The 20,012-nt window shown below is 38.9% G+C and overlaps 1 pseudogene across 1 annotated transcript; it reads right to left on the bottom strand.

The window, feature by feature from the left end:
• Window positions 1–17,358: 17,358 nt before the first annotated feature.
• Window positions 17,359–18,462, bottom strand: LOC308420453 (peptidyl-prolyl cis-trans isomerase D-like; annotated as a pseudogene). Its single transcript has one exon. The product of its transcript is annotated as a peptidyl-prolyl cis-trans isomerase D-like (transcript).
• Between the last annotated feature and the right edge of the window lie 1,550 nt (window positions 18,463–20,012).

The raw sequence follows: 20,012 nt of genomic DNA, 5'->3' as shown, positions 1-20,012 counted from the left end.
TTCTCTAGGTAAAACCCCCTACAGACTGTCTAATCCCAAGAAGTCTCCCCTAAACATATATACATGTGAGCAATGCAAAATAATCTTGACATGTTGAATTTATATATAAATGTATGCATAACAATAATAATTAAAAAGACAAGTTCAAGAATTTGACCAAATTCTTAAGAAAATGGCTGCATCTAGAGAATATCATTCTGAGTGAGATAACCCAGTCACAAAAGAACAGACATAATATGTAGTCACTGATAGTGGGATGCTAACCCCAGAGGCTCGCACTCCCCCAGAAACAACTCACAGACTGTATGAAGTCCAAGAAATAAAGAAAACAAAACAAAACAAAACAAAAAATCTTTATACAACAAGAAAACCTTGACTATTTCCATGTTACATTTTGTTTTACATGTACTTTATGCTCATTGTAACTATTAAGTTTTCAATGCATACTATCAAACCTTTAAAAAAATCAAGTACTGACTAAAAAATATATTCATACAGTTTTATGTAAAAATTATTTTAAAATCTGAAAAAAAGTACTGACAAAAATGTATTGTATAATTTTATGCAAACAATGCTTAAAATCTGTACATTTATCTTTGTTTTGTAAAATAAAGTTATTAAAAAAAGAATTTGAGACAGAGTGGGTGGAGACACAGAAGGAGTTGGAAGATGGAATTACAAAAATATAGTACTTGTGTACTAAAATCTCAACTTTGTAAACAAAAAATTAAAAATACAAAAAAATAATTTTGCTATTTAAAAAGACTAATGGTAGCCATTTATAAAATTATAAAACATTTTAAACTTAAATCAAGTACTAGTTATTATGTCTTCCCTGATGTTCTTTGTATCCTAGAAAGAAGCTAGGCATGCATGGTGGTCTACAGCCTTAGACATGACACTAAGGAAGAAAGGTTGGTTCTTTTCTGTGAGTTCAAAGCCAGCCTACTCTACATAGCAAGGACCAGACAAACTAGGGTGATACAGTGAGACTGTGTCTCAGGAGTAATAAATGACTGGCTGGCTGTTGACCTCAGGTCAGGTCCTATATAAGCATAGCATTCTGGGTAGTGTGACTATTGAGATGATCAATACAGGAAATGCCCATATGGATCTCTGATTAACATATAGTATAATATGCATTCAGAAAAGAAAAGGGTTGTTAGTAAGAAACATGGCTGACACAAAGCCAAGACTGAATGATGCCGACTGTTTAATAAGTGACCGAGGACCTTGAGTAGATTACTTACTGGAAGAACTTAAATTAAGAATAATAACTAAACATTGAGTCTATAATATTGTGTGATTTTTTTTTCTTTTTGGGTGTGGTTTTATTTTCATTTCCTTGATTTTGTTGTTGCATTTGGGTTTCTGTTTTATTTTGTTTTTTGAGAAAGAGCCTAAAGTTGATTGGGTGAGAAAGGGGAGGATCTGGAAGGACCTGGGGGAGAAGAGCACAATAAAAAAATACTTAAATTTTGAAAATGCTTTAAATAATAAAAAATATAATTGAAAATTCATAGCCATGAATGTAACTTATTAGTTTATACTAGTCATCAGCATCAGCACAAAGGTTAAGGGTTGTCTCCTTGCTGTTTTAGCTTGACCTACCTTGCTGGTGTCTGGTTATTGAAGAAGTAAGCTTAAGAGCAAAAGAAGCACAAAAGCCATTTTAATTGAATCACCAGTCCATCAGACAGCACCTCCCATATTTCTCTGCACAATCACCCCTCAGCTTTCATCGAAACAGAAAACTCATTCTTATTTGCCTCCTGTTGCTGGTAGTTACAGAGTGTAATATGCAAAAGTCTATATGCAGAGGAACCCCCCCAAATCAGCAAGTACTCAAAATTGTGTGCAAAATATGAATAAAATATTGATTTCATTAAAAATGTTAAGGACTACTTAATTCAAAAACATTTTATATGTTTGCATATTTATTTTGAAATTTGCATATTTGTTTGCATATAACTTGTAAAGATGAATGTTAATTATACTTTAAAATCATTTATAAATTGTAACTAAGAATGTTGTATGAATTTTTAAAACTGACAAATTCTCAAGTACCACTAATTATAAAGTGTCATGTAAAGTACACTGGAGCAGACCTCATATTGAAAAAATATTGAGATCTTGACAAATAGGAAAGCGAAATTATGAAGTATGCTTGCTGATTAAACGACACCTCAGGAGAGTGAAAGTTAAGTATCATTCATGGTTTCTCAAAGCATCCATCTATCCTCCCAGAATCAGGATGCTCTGCTCCTAACCTGACAAATACTTTACCTAGCTCTGCCACTTTGGCCAACATTCGAATGTACCATCTGAGTCTTATTGCATATTTCACTCAGTTGGACATACACTGGACATACACTGGACAGGAAGAACATAAGGAAATAGAAATTACAGTGAGCCTTAAGTGTAAAGCAGTACTTCCTGTCACCTGGGCTGAGCTGAGACTTAGCCACGCATTAATTGAATTTGTAAAATTATTTGAAGTAATTTAAGTCATTTCCACGAGGTCAGATTTGACCAAAAGGAGCCACTGGGAAGAAGAAAGCATCCAGGTAATTATGCTGGACATGTGGATCTAACACTCACTATTAAATGGGGCATGAAATTGGATGCCTTCAAACTACGAATCTCTGCATAACTTTCTATAATTTTGATAAAATATTTACTTACCTTAAGCACAGACACACCACAGAAAAGAACCTTGGCCTGTGTCATATTTTCCTAAACCAGTAACTACTGTAAATCAATTTTAATTTTGTAAGAGGGGTCATTTATTCCAACATCTAAGTCTCTCCCTCAAGGAAACGCATTGTTCCTGCTTCCCCTTTCTCTACCCGAATCATGCCCCTTGTCCCTGTTAGTTTAGGGTTGATTTGCAAATGTCTTACTACAGGAAATAATTAATGCTAAGTTATTCCATGTTGTTACATTATCAGTGTCCTATCTGAATCCATACTAACATAATTAGAGATAAAGTCGACAGCAAAAACCAAGTAACCCTTAAGGTTCCACGCATGCCAAACAGCATCAGCCCTGCTGGCAGAACAGAACTCAGATCTCAAAAATAATGTGATATTAAAAGACAAAAGTAAACAAATTAGATTTGGAACTTTGTTTTCTCCCTCTGGGTTTTAATCAGCCCCTGTAAACTGTGCATTGGCCTTTTCCAATCTGCCTCAAACGAATTTAGGGTTTTGAATGGCAAATGGAAAAAATTGTCTCCCTCTGGTGGGGAATGTAACAAGTTTTCCTTTTTCTTTTTCTTTCTCGGTTTCTTTTTCCTCTTCTTGTGTTTTCTCTTTTCTTTATCCTACAGTCAGTTTCAGCTAAGTTTCTTGATGTCCTAAAAAGAGTATTTTCGATTAACCAGATTTGTGTCACCTGCTCAACAAATTTTATTATAATTTAAACGTGGCTAATACTCAGAACAATCCAAATCTCTACTTCTTTCACAATTTTTTTCTGAATAAAATAGGCTAAACAGAGGAAAACATGACTCTACAGAAGTCAGAAGGCTTTGTGTTTGCAAGAAACACTCAGCTGCTAGATGGCTGTTCTCAAAAGCTACACTTTTGAACTTACATTTCTAAATACACAGTTTCAGAAGAGGAAGATTCTAGAAGGCCAACCTCCCTCCGTCCATCCACAGTATTTGCCAAGGCCACCCAGGGCTGTCCCCTTCAGTGATCCTGAAACAATGGAAACATGTTCAGTTATCACCTGACAGCTGGCTTGTTTGTGTGTCAGACCCTCCAGCTAAGACTGGGAGCTCTTCAGCAGATGTCCTGTGTATGTGTGTCCCCAAGCCACCAGTGTGTAACTTAGTATTTAGTGCACTGAGAATCCACTCTAATCTGGAGTGAGCAAAGCTTTATGTACACATCTATGAAGAAAACACACAAGTCCTGGCCGTCACAAAACTATGCCCTGCCTATGAGACTGTCTAAAGCTTATTCTGCTCTAGAAACAATAGATTAAATAGTAGTGACTGATCACAAACTTTTTGCAGCCCATACTAGAATTGGCATAGAATATTATTTCCCTTTACATAGAATTGTCCCTAAAAGTTCAATGGGATTATTGTGGACAAATGTTCTCAAACTCAAGGCTTTGAGATACTGTGAAAGTACTCAGCCACTGAGGTACACTCCCAGTCCAAGAGTTTTAAGTGTTTCCCACAATAAATTTAATTGTGTTTATTTAAGACATACAGCAGTGTGTGTGTGTGTGTGTGTGTGTGTGTGTGTGTGTGTGTGTGTGTGTTGTAAGACTCCTAGATTATAATAAAGCAAATTAACATCTATCATCAAAATTATTACAAGCTTTACTTTTTGTGGAAAGGACAACTAAAATCTAGTCATTTAGCATGAATTCCCAAAATAGTATAATTTTCTTACCTGCACCCTTGGTGTGTGCATTCAATGTCTAGACTTTATGTTCCTTCGTAATGGATCCTCTCAACTACAGCTCCTAAGTTGCTCCTATACCGGTTCATTTTTTTGTCATCTTGACATAAGCTAGGGTCATCTGGGAAGAGAGAACCACAACTGAGAAAATATCTTCACCATATTGGCCTGTGGCATTTTCTTGATTCATGATTGATGTGGGAAAGCCCAGTCCACTGTGGGTATTATCACCTTTGGATAGGCAGTCTTGGGATATATTTTTTTCTCAAGCTGATCAAGTATGGAGAGAAAACCACTAAATAACATTTCTCCATGGTCTCTGCTTCAGTTCCTGCCTCTAGATTCCTGTCTTAGCTTCTCTGGTGATGGACTGTAAGCTGTAAACTAAGAAGAATCCATTTCTTCTCCAAGTTGCTTTTGTTTAGATATTTTACTGCAGAAACAAAAACAGAGAAGCTAGGCTAATTCACCTACCCACCCTGATTCCAGCCCACTGATTACCATCATTTTGTTCTTTATCTCTGCAAATTTAAATTTTATATTTTAGATAGATAGATAGATAGATAGATAGATAGATAGATAGATAGATAGATAGATAGATAGATAGATGGATACAGATACAGATACAGATACAGATATAGATATAGATATAGATAGATATGAAGACTGTTGGTATTGCTAAGAACTATAGGACTTACCTAATATGTACAAGGATGAGTTCAATACCCAGTACTGGAAAAAGAATAGCTTCCACATATGAGTTCAGGGAATGGATTCTTTTCTGTATTTATTTTCTACCACTTGGCATAATACCACAATTCTTCCATATTTTAGCAAAGGGCAATATATTTTTAAAGTGCATAATATACCACAGTCCATATATGCTTTGGTCTATTATCTATTGACAATATAGGTTGGTTTTTACATATTTGACTACTTTGTGTAATGTTCCAATAAATGTGGAGTGCAGCTATCTTTCTGAGATTACCTTTTGGTATTTGTACAAACAAAATATTTCTGGGTCACCTTGCGTATTCTAATTTTTTGGAAGACTCAATACTGCTTTCCTCTTTCCTACATACTCTTGTCAACATTTTCTATCTTTCATTTTTCTCATAAGCATACTAATGAGTACACATTGCTAAGTTATTATTTTTTATTTATGTGTTCATTTGCTTATTTATGTAAAAACATAAGTCTGTGCCAAGCACAAATGTGGAGATCAGAAGACAACTCACTAGAGTTGGCTATTTCCTTCTACATCAGGTCCCAGGGAGCAAACATGGCTTCTCAGGCTTGCCATCAAGGGATCTCACTTGTGAGCCGTTTAGCTGGCGTGTGTTCTTTTGCAGTGGTTTTTGTTTCCATTCTCCAGTAACTAATGATGATGAGGGTCACTGTGTCTGTTGGCCATTCGTAAATCTTTAAAGAAATGTTTCTTCAGATCTCACAACAATTTTTAATCAGATCATTTGCTTGTCTATGATTGACTCGATTCTTTACAGTTAGGGTGTTGATGCCTGATCAGCATACAGTTAATGAATGTGTGTCCCATGTACAGGCAACAGCATTTAGGAAACCCCTGCTCCAGTTATTCAGAACCCACATAAAGGCCACACTATACATCTGCTACATATGAGCAGGAAGTCCTAGGTCCAGCCTGTGTATTTTCTTTGGTTGGTGGTTCAGACTCTGAGAGCCCCAGTAGTCCAGGTTAGTTTACTCTGTTGGCCTTCCTGTAGAATCCTGTCCCCTTCTGAGCATGCCATACTTCTTCCTATTCTTCCATAAGAGTCCCCAAGTTCCATCCACTGTTTGGCTGTGAGTGTCTATCTGTCTGAGTCGGCTGCTGGGTGGAGCCTCTCAAAGGAAAACTTTTTCCTGTCTGCAAGCATAACAGAGTATCATTACTGGTGTTGGGGATTGGTGCTTGGTGCATGTCTCAAGTTCCCTCATTCTCTGTTCCATCGCCTGTGCCTGCATTTTATATAGGCAGGATAAATTTGAGGTTGAAAGTTTTGTGAGTGGGTTGGTGCCTCTATTGCTCCACTGTTGTCCCTGTCTGGCTACAAGAGGTGGCCTCTTCAGGTTCTATATCCCTGATGTAGTGAGTTACAGCTAAGATCACCTTCACTGATTCTTGGGCACCTTGAAAGCCTACAGACTCATGGGAGTTGAACAACTCTCTACTCAATGATCTCTGTGTCAGGGAAGGAAAAGAAAGAAATTAAAGACTTTCTAGAAATCAATGGAAATAAAGGCACAACAATACCCAAATTTATGGGACACAATGAAAGCAGTGCTAAGCAGAAAGTTCATAGGACTAAGTGCCTCTATAAAGAAATTAGAAAGTTCTCATATCAACAATTTAAAAGTACACCTGAAAGATCTAGAAAAAAGAAAAAGAAGCAAGCAAACACACCAAAGAGAAGTAGAAGGTAGGAAGTAATCAAAATCAGGACTGAAGTCAATCAGTTAAAAACAAAAATCAATACAAAGAACCAATGAACCAAGAGCTAGCTCTTTGAGAAAATTAACAAGATAGACAAACCCCTAGTCAAACTAACCAACAGACAGACACTATGAAAATAAACAAAATTAGCAATAAAAAGGGAGACATAAACACTAACATTGAGGAAATTCAAAGAAGAATCATTAGGACTTACTTCAAAAGCCTGTGCTCCATAAAATTAAAAGATCTTAACCAAATGGATGATTTTCTAGACAAATAACAGTTACCAAAGTTAAATCAAGATCAGGTAAAAGGTAAACTATTTAACCAGTCCCAAAACCCATAATGAAATAGAAGCAGTCAGTCTCCCCCCGCCCCCAAAAAAAAAAAAAAAAAAAAAACCCAGGGACAGGTGGTTTTAGTGCAGAATTCTACCAGACTTGCCCAGAAGAGCTAATATCAATATTCCTCAAACTAGTCCAAAAGATAGAAACAGAAAGAACACTGTCAAACTTGTTCTATAAGACCTTATTCACCCTGATGTCTAAACCACATGAAGACTCAACAGAGAATTTCAGACTAATTTCTCTTATAAACATTGATTTGAAAATATTCAATAAAATACTCTTAAACCAAATCCAGGAATACATCAAAGACATCATCCAACAAAAGATCAAATAGACTTCATCCCAGCAATGCAGGGATGGTTCAATATATGAAAATCCATCAATATAATCTACCATATAAGCAAACTGAAGGAAAAAAGATCACTTGATTATCTCATTAGATGCAGAAAAAGCCTTTGATAAAATCCACACCTTCCTGTTAAAGGTATCAGCAAAAACAGTGATACAAGATGCTTTTAGTTATTTTTATGCCCAGGACAAAATAAAAGTCCAGTTTCTTTCCTTTTTGTTTTCTTTCCTTGTAGGGAGCCATTTGTGCCACACCCAAACATGGTGCCGGCTTCCCGCCGAGAACTCAGCAAACAGAGCTGTTGCCCAGCCAAGAGACTTAATGCGCATGCGCCACATACGTCATAGCCCGCTCTCGGGGCATACTATTGAGTTACTGGAGGGCGCACCAATCAGGTAGCGTCACGAGTCCCCTAGGCATATATAGCAGTGCATTTCTCCCCCATGTGGAGAGGAAGACAGTGGAGAGATTGCGGGAGACCCCACGTGGAGGGATGGCAGAGAGATACCACGTGGAGAAAGACCCGATAGAAGAGATTGCGGAAGATCCCGCGTGGACAGAGACTGAACAGAGAGATCGCACGTGGGGGACTGCGAGTGAGAGGTCGCCTAGACAGTAGAGCCCGATAGGGAGTCCCCGGCTCAGAGAGAAGTTTCCTGCTCAAGAAGCCCCCTGCTCAAAGTGCTGTACAATAAAGGTTATCCGCAGAAGAATCTGTTTGTTTGTTGCACGCCTGTTCCTAGCGGCGGGAAGCGTGGGCGCGCGACATTTCCTTTTTTATCATTTTTAAACAGACAACTAGTTTCCTAGACCCATTTACTGACTTCGTTTCACTACTGTTTCCCTAGTGCCCTTGCCAAAGTTTTGTTGATTATCTATGCCTGGATTGATTAGTAGGCTGTCTGTTTACCAGACTCTCTTCCTCTGGTTTGTAGGTCTGTTTTATGAAAGTACCATACTATTTTGATTATTAAAAACTTGTATGATAATCTTAAAATATAAGATATGATGCCTCTGTCTTTTTCTTACTTAGAAATGCTATTGCTATTTGTGTACTTTCATGATTCTATACCAATTTTAACATTTTTTGTAAAAAATGGTATTGGTATTTTTATGAAGTGTGTTCAATCTAAATATTTCTATGAAACCTATAAAAAAATTTACCAATATTAATTTGTACATCCATGAGCATGGACTATCTCTCTATTACTTGTGTCTTCTTCAATTTCTCCCATCATTGTCACATAGTATTTGTGTGCAGATCTTAGAAATAATTTAGAATTAGAAGATTATTGTCCTAGATCTACTCACTCAACAAAGAGTTACTGAGAACCTACTATGAGTCAGACACTACAGTAATCAAGAGAACTCGTGTTTGAGAAAGAGAGATAATAAATAAATGAATTTGTTAAGTTGAATATGGCTTATAATTTTTGCTATAACGAAAAAAAACAGGGTGACAAAAAATGGGTTGGCAGCTACAAACCCTTCAATCAGTGATGGCCACCTTCCTGCAAGATATACTCACACAACAATGGCACAAAAGTTGTGGGAACAACCAACCACTATCTGGTTGGATTTAAAACCCATTCCATGAGATGGAAGTGATGCCTGATACTATTCCAGGAGGCAAGAACCTGAGACCAGAAAGGCCATAGAGCTAGGGGAAAGCCAAATACCACTACTCTACTAAAGGAACATAGCAATAAAATGACTGTTAGTAACACTGTGCTATATTCAATGACCAGTGTCGTATGCAGCCATCATCAGAGAAACTTCCTCCTTCAGTAGAAACAAGTACAGAGACCCACAATTGAACATTGTGCAGAGAGTAAGAGACCTTGTAATTTCCTAAATGAAAGATCTCCCTCAAATCCCTTACCTCAGGGCTCTGGGAACTCTGTAGAACAGATGGTAGAGAAGATAGAAAGTGTCTGGGAGAAGGTGGGAAAGAAAAAACCATGATAAAAATAAAAAATGTGTGAGTGTGAGTGTGTGTGTGTGTGTGTGTGTGTGTGTGTGTGTGTGTGTGTGTGTGTGCATGTCTGCATCAGTATGTGTTTCTTGTAATTTTTCTTTGGCTCTTTTCTATCTTTGTTTTTTTCTGGAAGAATTGGGAAATTTGTTTGTTTGTTTTGGGTTTTTGTCCTATTAGTGATTGTTTGTGTTTATCTTATTTTCTAATGAAAGAAAACAAGAAAAACCATGAATTTAGGAAGAGTGAGAGGTGGGGAAGGTCTAGGAGACATTGGGGAAGGAAGAACCATAATCAGAATATATTAAATGAAAAAAAAATCTATTTCAACTACTAAAAAAGAGTGAGTTAAATCGATCATATTTCCTGACTGAAAAAAAAAAATGTTATAGAGTGGGGTAAAGACAATGTAATGTGGAGACTGTTTCAAAGGTATAGACAACATCAAGAAAAGCAAATAAAAAGAGAAAGTGAGCCCTTAGCTAGCAGGCTGATGCACCATTGCTACCCCTAAGGATGAATGGAAAGAGCAGAACTGTAGTTATCATAACCCAAGGGAAAATGTCATCGCTGAAGGAAAGACTCTTCTTTAAAGACCCATAGGAGGAAACCAGGAGAAAGTGGAGTCATGAAATTCAAAGGGAACTTCAGAAAGTTCAAGATGAGAGGGAGGTAGATCATTACTGATGCCCATTTTAGCACCATAGCCCTGAATGTTAACTGACTGTTACATCAAATAGGATTTGTGGGTTTCAGGAGCAAATAACCCCCAAATGACTTGCAGTCCATGTGTGCAGACTAGTAATTGCATAGATCCCACGCTCTTCCTCTCTTCTAGTATCCTGCCAAAGTCTCCCATTGATTAAATCCAAACAACCAGAAGGCAGGCAGAGAGCAATGAAACCTGATTCAAAAGTCAGCTTCCTGGAACAGGTCATGGCAATAGAGAATATAGAGAGTCTTTCAGTCACCTGACAGTAGAAAAGGTAGCATTGGACTTAAAGTTAAAATATGAAGGCCACAGCAAGAAGAGATGATGAAGTAGAAAATCCTCTGGTGATATATATCTAGCACTAACAAGACTTTTGATGTACAAGTGCCCTCACACTTTGGGCTATGGAAGTGGAATGGGCAAATAGGACTGTGATGCTCTCTGAGCTCCCTTTCATATTGAACCGTCTGGGATTCTCTTTGAGTTCCATGATTCCACTCCTTATTGTCTCCTCCATGGTGTTTCAATAGCATGTGTGCATGCTGAGTGGCTATCACTTAGGGTCTGCCTGCTTTTTTTCCCCTGGGAATTGACAGTCACAGAAGTGAAGAAGAAATGAAAGGGGTTTGGGAGAAAGCAGAGCAGCCAACACTGATAATACTCATGGAGTTCAGAGTAAATTATCTGGCCTACCTATGGAAGTATACTAGGAGATCAGTCTCAATCCATACCAAGCTGATGCCTCCTCATGGTCTTAGCTTCATTTCCTGTTGCTATGATAAAGCAGCCTAACAACAGCAACTCAAAGGAGAAAGAATGTATTGGACTCACAATTTCATGTTGTAACCCCATCATTTTAAGGAAGTCAAGAGTGCAGAAAGCAGCAAGTCATGCTACATCTATACTCAAAAGCAGAGAGCAATAAATGCACGGATGCTATAATTAACTCTCTTTATACACTATCATACAAATCAAAACTCTCTTCCTACCTAGAGAATGAACCCCCCCCAACCCAACATTATCAAGATAATACCCGACAAACCTAACCTACACAGTCTCCACTATGAATCCCTTTCCTGGTGATTCTAGACTGTCTCAAGCTGACAAAACTAACAATCACAGTCTCTGAGAATATTTCACTGGTGTGATATTTTTATTTCCAACCAAAACCCTCTACAAACCATATTTTGAAACTAAGAAAGGAAACGACACAGGTCATCTTTTTCTCACAACTAAAACATCAGAATTTGTTGTGACAGCCACCAGTGAAGTGAACGAAATTAAATCACAATTCCTGCCTCAATTGACTTGCTGAGTGGGAATAAGTTCAAATGCCAAGAGAATGATTGAGCTACAGAGTAGTCTACTGAAAAAAAAAAACTATTTTATTTATGTACTGACTGAATGACAAGTGGTAAACAGTTTTCTTTGTTTTCAAGGAAACTGTTGTGCACTTCTGAAACTATACAATGGATCAGAAGGCAATGGCGAGAAGGGGTTGACATTTGCCAGTCTCGTATTTACTCATTAATTCAATAAATGTTGGACACCAGTATTTGTATATTGAATAGCAAAGAAGCAGTCTATATGGGGCTGGTCAGTGTCAAGGAAACTGTTACCATTGCCAGATGACATTCATACTCCACTAATAATTTGGGGCCTCTTATTTTCTTTCTTTTTCTATTTATTTATTTATTAAATAATTTTACATATGTGTAGCGTACATGTGCCATTCTCATTCCTACCCTCTCTCAACTTCTACCATCCCTTTCCATGTCTTTGCTCCACATTAATCTCTTTCATACACCCATTTTTATTGATGTCTTTTTGTTGTTTTGTGAACCACAGAGCTCAGCCAGGGCTGTATGTGTGACTGTAGGTTCAGTAGAGGGTACACAACTAAAGCCAGCCGTTTTCTTACTCAGAAATTATTGATAGCCAATTATTCAGATGTATGATGTATGACGCATGAACCCCTCTCCTTTCTTAGTAGGGTTGGTCTTACATGGGCCCAGATTTACAGTTAATGAAGTTAATGATTGGAATCATTATATCAAGTCTAAAGAATGACACATTTTGCCTTTTACCTTTTGGCTCTGATGTACTTCTCAAACCCCCCTCCCCCCAATATCTCATGAGCTTTAAAGGAATTGGTATAAGTGACTTGTTTAGGGGTGGGCCTACATCTGTCACTTGTTTTCTGTGTCTTGGGTGGCTACAGATCTCTGTATTCACCTCTTGGATATGGTTTTCTTATGGTCCCATACCCCCAGAGCACTGGGCTGTGGTGAGCAGGTCTGGGTTTAGCCACTACAGGTTTCAGCAATGCAGTACCACACCCAGGAAAGTCAGTGGTTTCTGGGAGAGCAGAAGACTCCATGGCAGGAAGTCTGCAGATCTACTTGCTCACTGCCCATACGGAATGTGTGTCCCTGATGGATGCACATCCTTCAGATATGCACACACTGTTATACAAAGTAAACATAAATTCATTAAAAGAGTTAATGAATTTGTAGTTGCTTGTGTTATAGGATACCTTGAAATTAATGGGTGCGAAATAGCACCAAGTTCTGCATAATTGATTTTCTAAGGTTAAAAAGGGGGTGTTTTAAGCTGAATATCTCCTATATCTATACAATATAATATATTATATTCTTATAATCCTGGGAGGTTTAAGCACATTTTGGAGGTTGAAGCCGAAGAATCAGGAGTGCAAATTCATCCTTGGTCACATATCGAGTTCCAGGCCAGCCTTGACTACATAAAATTTTAAAATCCCAACCACTGCAATCATTAACTCACAAGAAGCAAAAGAGAGCTGAGGGATGGAGACAGGAGGTGAGAGTCATCAATATGCCAGGCATGCATATGCATAATTATTTTTAAAAAAATATAACAATTAAATCTCTCAGAGATTTTATGTGATAATATTTCTCGGATGTTTTTAGTTGTAGCTTCTTCCAAGTCGCACTCTGCTCTGCCTCAGACACAACTGCATCTGGGCAGAAGGAAGGCTGGGAACCACCATTCTACTTCTTGAATGTAGCCTTGCTTTAAGTTCTCTCTCACTGAGTTTCCTATGTTCCCAAACAGGTCTCTTATTAATATCCCTCAGAGATCTCTGGTAAGTGCACTCTTATTGGGTCTAACCCAGTAATATAATAAATGTGCCCAGAGCTGTCCAATTCCCAAAGATAAACAGTAGAACCCACTTTTAAGATATTACGCTAAGGCAGACAGTGGGTACCGAACATCAACCAGACACATAACCAATGTACAGTGAGAACGGCAAGAAAGCAGGATTAATTATGAATGAGAAGTTCCCAGAGAGTGGATCCGACGTGGTCTGAAGAGTAAGTAAGCTGTTAACACTCATTGGAGAGGGAACAGGGGTCAGCCAGGCTAGAAGACAAATGAAGCTAGAGGGATCTGGAAAATAGCAAGGAGTCCATGGATGGGTTTTGCCATTAGGCATTGCTGCTGTGTGGACAGAGAGGCATGCCAGTTGGAGAAAATAGCATCCCCAAAGAGCAGAGGGAGAAGGAAGAGATACATGCACCAAATGAAGATGAAAGGCAGGCATAAATCATCTTCTTCTCCTTCAACCCCTGCCGCTCTTAACATTCTTCCCATGTGGGCTCTAACACTGCTAGCTTCTAGTCCCAGAGCTCTACAGAGTGATATTTCTGGTTTTGTATTTGTCCTTAGTCTTCTGAGTCACAGTGTCTTCTGACTCCAGCACAATATTCCCATCTCATCATCCGTTGCTCTGCTAGCCTTTATTTCTTTCATCTCTTCTTTAGTGGCTTGAGAGCTAATCATGATGGTCAATTTGATTTACTTTGGAAACATCAAGAAGACATACATCTGAGTGTGTCTGTCAGAACATTCCAGAGAACTTTAACTGAGGAAGGAAGAGTCCATCCTAAATGTGCGCATGGCCCTCCACAGCTGAAGTCCAGTCCTGAATAAAAAGGAAGGAGCAGATACCCCGAAGAATTCTCTGTGTCTTGGCTAAAGACACAGTGTGACCTCACATTCCTGCCTTCCCCACTGCAAAGACTGTATCCCCTCAGACCTTAAACCACAATAAATCTTTTCTTCTATTTATTTATTTATTTATTTATTTATTTATTTATTTATTTATTTATTCTCACAGAAGTGAGAAACGTAACTAAGAGAACTGGGTGGCAGCCTCTCACACATGAAAAGCTGTGAGAGAGAAGACTCAGGAAAGGACTGTGAACATGTGGTGATGTCCAAGGCCCACACTGAACACTCCCACCTAGGTCACATCAGAAAACTCTCTTAACTTCTCCTAGTTTATGTTTTTAAAATATTGATGACAATATCTATTCGTGCAGTTGTTTTAATGATTAAATGAATGAAGTAAAGTCTATAAAGTTAACATTTAGTACACATATTTTTTAAAATGTGTTTGTTCCCCAGATCCTTCCTGGTGGGTCTTCTATTCATTCATTCGCTGATTTTTTACATCTCCACCACAGTTTCCCCTCCCTCCTCTCCTCCTAACTCCTCCTTCCCACCCTTCTTTCCCTCCTCCCTTCATCTACTCCTCCATTCTCTTCAGAAAGGGTAGGCCTCTGTTGAATATCAATCTGGCATGGTATAGCAAGTTGCAGTAAGACTAGACAAGGCAATCCAATAGGAAGAAAGGGTCTCAAAGGCTGTCAACAGTCAGAGACAGCCCAGTGTTAGGAGTTTCACATAACATATAGGTCAGTACCATTTAGGCTCCCTGGTTGGCAGTTCAGTCTCTGTGAGCCACTATGGACCCAAGTTGGTTAATTTTGCCAGTTTTCTTGTGGTATACTTGATTTCTCTAGTTCCTACAATCCTTTTTTCTCTTCCACAGGATTTCCCAAGCTCTGCCTAATGTTTGGATATGGGTCTCTGAATATGTTTTCATCCATTGTTAGGTAAAGCTGATAATAATAATAGAGCTAGAAACTAATCTATGTGTATAGCAGAATAGCATTAGAAATAATTTCATTGATTTTTTTTTTCATTGGAATTACGTTCTACCATGGGTCTCTGGACTATCCAGCCTCTGGTTTCTGGACCTCCAGGCAGTTTCAGGGGTGGGCTTTCTCTCATGATTTGAGTCTCAAGCTGGACCAGCCATTGGTTGGTCACTCCCACAAGTTTTACATCACCTTTACCCCAGCACATTTTGCAGGCAGGACAAATTGTAGTCCAAAGGTTTTATAGTTAGGTTGATGTCCCCATCCCCTCTTTGGAAGTCTCGCCTGGATACAGGAGATGGCCAGTTCAGACTCCATAAACCCCATTGCTAGGAATCTTATCCAGGGTCACCTTCAAAGATTTCTGGGAGTTTCCACAGGTTTCTAGATCATCCCAGAGAGGCCCCTGAAATCCAGTTGTATCTCAAAGCAGCACTTTTTCCCCCTTGTCCTCCTCCGACAAGATCCCTCCTGTTTCCATCCCCACCTTGACTCCCATCCAATCACCTACCCTCATTTAACTACAATGTCTATTCTGTTTCTCCTTCTTGGTGAGATTCAAGTAGTCGTCTTGAGCCCTCCTTGTTTCTTAGCTCCTTTGGGTCTATGGATTGTAGTACGGTTATCCTTTACTTTATGACTGAAATCCCGATGGGTCCTTAGTGCTCCTTGTCATGTCGTCTATAGTGTTGATGTTCACTGTAGACTGTGTGCCCAGAAATCACACTGCAGCCCTGAATTTCATACATTCTCATATCGCACTGCCTTAAGTGCTTTGGATGGGTTTGTAGTCTACATTAAAATCCACTCCCCAAATAATTTGTGCATCAACTTCAATGCTTGGCACTGCTAGCAGAAAGTATGTTCACCATGGATTCTGCTCCAAGGAGTTCATGGCCCCTGATGATTCATCTCTGTGGATGGACTTTTAAGGAAATTATCCCACATGATAGTGAATGGGGCCATTAAACCCGAGTGATACAAGAATGTATTCTTAACAGCCAAGTAATGTTTTGCAATACTATTAGGGCTTTGGATTTTAACCATAGTTAAAATCAAGACCCTTACCAGAAGACAGTGTCTAGGAAGACAAGCTATTATTCTATACCCACAGAATTGTGTTTGATCTCAGCGGATCGGCCCTTTAAATGTGGCATAGATGAATAGATTTAAAACTGGATCGGAGTTCTGACAACATTTATGTTTGCACACTGCTGTGTATCCTCAGCAGTTAGGAAACAAATCACTGTATGATCCCAGAGACTGTTCAAGGTTTCAACATGCAGACTAGAAGCTTAAAAGCAAGAGGCCCAGGACCAGATGATCACAGTAATAGTCACCACACAAGGACAGAATGTGTGGCTACCATGGAAGAAACAACACAAAGTAAAGCAGTTACTCGGAGCTGAGAGCAGAGAATGACAGCGCATGAGAAGACTGAGGAAGCACGCCTTAGATGACCAGGACAGTAACTGTCTCTTTAGACTGAAGTCTAGTGGCTCGGAAAAAAGTCTGAGATTAGGAAGAAACGTTCACGTAACTGTCACATGTCACACCCCATTCTCTCTCTCCCTTCCTGCACCCTCCATTCTTTTTCCTGTTGTTTTGTCTGTGGCACAGGCTTTTTGTTTTGAATAGTACTGGGGATCAAAACTAGGGACTCAAGGGTTTCCCTTCTCTGTGTCTAAAGAGAAAATAATTATCAACTGCTCACATGGCCTAGACCCTGTGACAATTAACCATAAGAACTAATTGCTGTTAATGACCTTGTGTTAAAGGTGATAGAAAGACTATGCCCAGGTTCACTCACAAGTAGGCAGAGGAGATAGATTATGAACTCAGGGCTGTCTAAACGTGATGTTCTTAGAGAATTTGGGTTTAATATACCACCCCTTTAACGGGTAAATAGCTTGTTATTAATTTATGTCTTTATTCAAGTTTAATTTTCTTCTTTTGTATTTCATAACACTTTATTCTTTATTAAGAAGGAAGCTTTGTCAGCACTGCTATGTAAACAATAACAAAGATCAAGGGAAACACATCAGGAATCATGAGATGGTAATACACATTGCCCAATATATAATCAATGTATATAGTTAAGGAAAGTCTTGTCTTTATTAAGCAAACATTTTTGCATACACTGCCTTCTCTTGTTCTCTGTGCCTTTATCATTTGTTTGACTATAAGCGATTCTGCCTGGATAGCCTTATCTCCTGGGGCTATCTCCTGCTCCTTTTCAAGATCAGTCAATGCTTGATCATATTCTTTTAATCCTTGCCATCCTTGCCTTTTTTTCGGTACAGTGCTTTTGTATTTGAAGGGTCCATTTCAAGAGCCTCCAAGAAACTGACAATTGCACCCTGCCAATCTGACATCTTCAATTTACAAGCATCAATATTTAGCACACAACATAAGGCTAGAGGTTGCAGTCTGGATATATTTTCTTTCTCAGTAACAGCCTTGGAACTATCCACGTACCTGAAAACCTTCGCATATTTTTTAATAGCCATCTCCCAGTTCTGAGACTTGGAAAAAGTATTTCCAATGTTTTTTAAGTCTTCAGACAATAATAAATTTTTATCTACATCTTTTAAATCTGTATCTGCATCCTCAGGGAAATCTGAATGACTGTCACCAGGGCCATCTTTGGGGAATATTCCCGTCATCCCCCTCTTTCAGTTCTCCACATTCTGCAATGACAGTCTGGCTTTCACCACTGACTTCTACATTCTCAAGCATCCTTGCCACACCTACTCCTTTTATTACTTGACCAAACACCACATGTTTTCCATTCAAACGAGGAACTGGAACTGTTGTGATGGAAGAACTGAGAACCATTTGTATTGCGGCCTGCATTCGCCATGCCCAGCAAACCCCCCTGACCATGCTTATAATGAAAAATTTTATCTTCAAACTTCTCACCATACATACTTTCTCCACCTGTCCCATTCTGATTTGAGAAGTCTTCATCCTGAATCATAAATTTCTTAATAAATTTGGTGAAAAGGACATCCTTTAAAATGGAGAGGTTTCCCAGTTGTGGGTCCAGTGCCCTTTTCTCCTGTACACAGTGCACGAAAATTGTCTGCAGTTTTGGGAACATTTTCTGCAAACAGTCCTAAAACAATTCTTTTAACTTGCTCCCCACCGATGTCCATATCAAAGAAGATTCTCAGGTTCCTAGAATTTGAGGGCTTAGCTGCTGGGGACGGGTGGGACATCTTCACTAGAGGAAAGCATGACACTTGTGCCTCGTGCATGAGAGGGGTTCAAACTCTATCACACCTCTACATTATAAACTGGCCCAAGTTTAATTTTCTACATGTTGTTGAAAGTGAAAACTCCTTTTAGACTCAAATAAATTTCTGAGATTTCAACTGAGGTACAGGGACAACTGGGGTAAGTTTAAGAGGTGCCGTGAGCAGCAGGCAGCTGTCCTAACTGATCTGCAGTTAGAGCCCATGTGTGGTTAATGTCACCATGTTATGGGCTATGTGGACGAAGAGGTTTAGAACTTGCAGCCAAGTTTCAAAGGCAGTATGGACAAAGGAAAATTACAAGGCCAGATAAAACCTGTCTCCAACCCAACCCCAGGAGATGGACAAAAGACAGACTGTGCCTCAGAAGGAGAATAAGAATTGGATATGCTGGAGCTGAGCTTCATCCTTTCTAAACACAGTCTACGACTTCACTATTCATGAGCATAAAGGCTGTCTAGATTCTTTCTCAGTTTAAGGAAGAAGGAATACAATTGACCACGTCTTTCTCGGTGTTTTAATGTTGCGCTATTGTAATCTAACATTCCAGTGGCCTTCTAGCTGCATGGTTATCGTCTCCTCATACTTACCCTGAAATTGTTTTTCCATTGTTATCTTACATTATAGGCGCACCGTAATGTCATGTTTAAGGGTTCCCCATACACTCGTAATGAAATCGTTTTGGAGTTCAGAATGGCATCATATTGGCACTTTAAGCAGGGGATCCATCACCCTGTATTGATAGTTTTCACAACAAAACACCCTATTTCAGTGGCTGTGAGAGTGAATAGCTGTTGCCGGTGAGCTGTTCTTCCATTTCAAACTTAAATGGTCTCATCTGTTTTATTTTACCTTGCAATTTTCACACCCACTGTGGCATGGGCCAAGTTGATACTGGTTGCTTTCAAATGAGGACAGTCATCACACTAGCTCATAAATGTTTATGTGACAGCCACTCATCTGTTCTGGGTTAGTCTTTGTGCGATAGATCACCACTACACTTTGGTCACTCCATTTGTAAGACTAACGGAGATAAGTCCCATGCCAACTGAATCTAGAGGAAAACTATTTGTAAACAGTTTCAAATCAAAGCCAATAAATATATATAAAAGTGATGCCGGCATCTGCAAAATGTTCATAATAAAATTGCTCAGAACGCCATCTCCAGACATCCATACATAAAAAATCTGAATGATGTTCTACAGACAAAAATTTTAAAAGGTGTTCTAAAATACAGGAAATCTGAGAATATGCATTATTGCAATTGTCACAAACCAGACATTCTTAGCTGACATGTTTAACTCGCTACCATTGCTTTTTTTTCTTTCTTATTTTTCCTCCTTGTTAAACTTCATAAGCTTAACAATTTGGTTCCTGTCCCCGCTTTGAGATTAAATGCTACTCAACCCCGGGCTGAATCCAAACTCCCTCACTTCTGGAGGAGAGCCAGGGCGAAGCGAGTCTCCTGACAATAGGCTTCACTGAGACCTTTCTATTCTCTGCTGCTAAAAGAG

Source organism: Micromys minutus (assembly GCF_963924665.1).
Source record: "Micromys minutus genome assembly, chromosome: 4".
In the NCBI taxonomy this organism is placed as follows: Eukaryota; Metazoa; Chordata; class Mammalia; order Rodentia; family Muridae; genus Micromys; species Micromys minutus.
The sequence above is the reverse complement of the archived record's forward strand: the minus strand, read 5'-3'. Positions and strand labels throughout refer to the sequence as shown.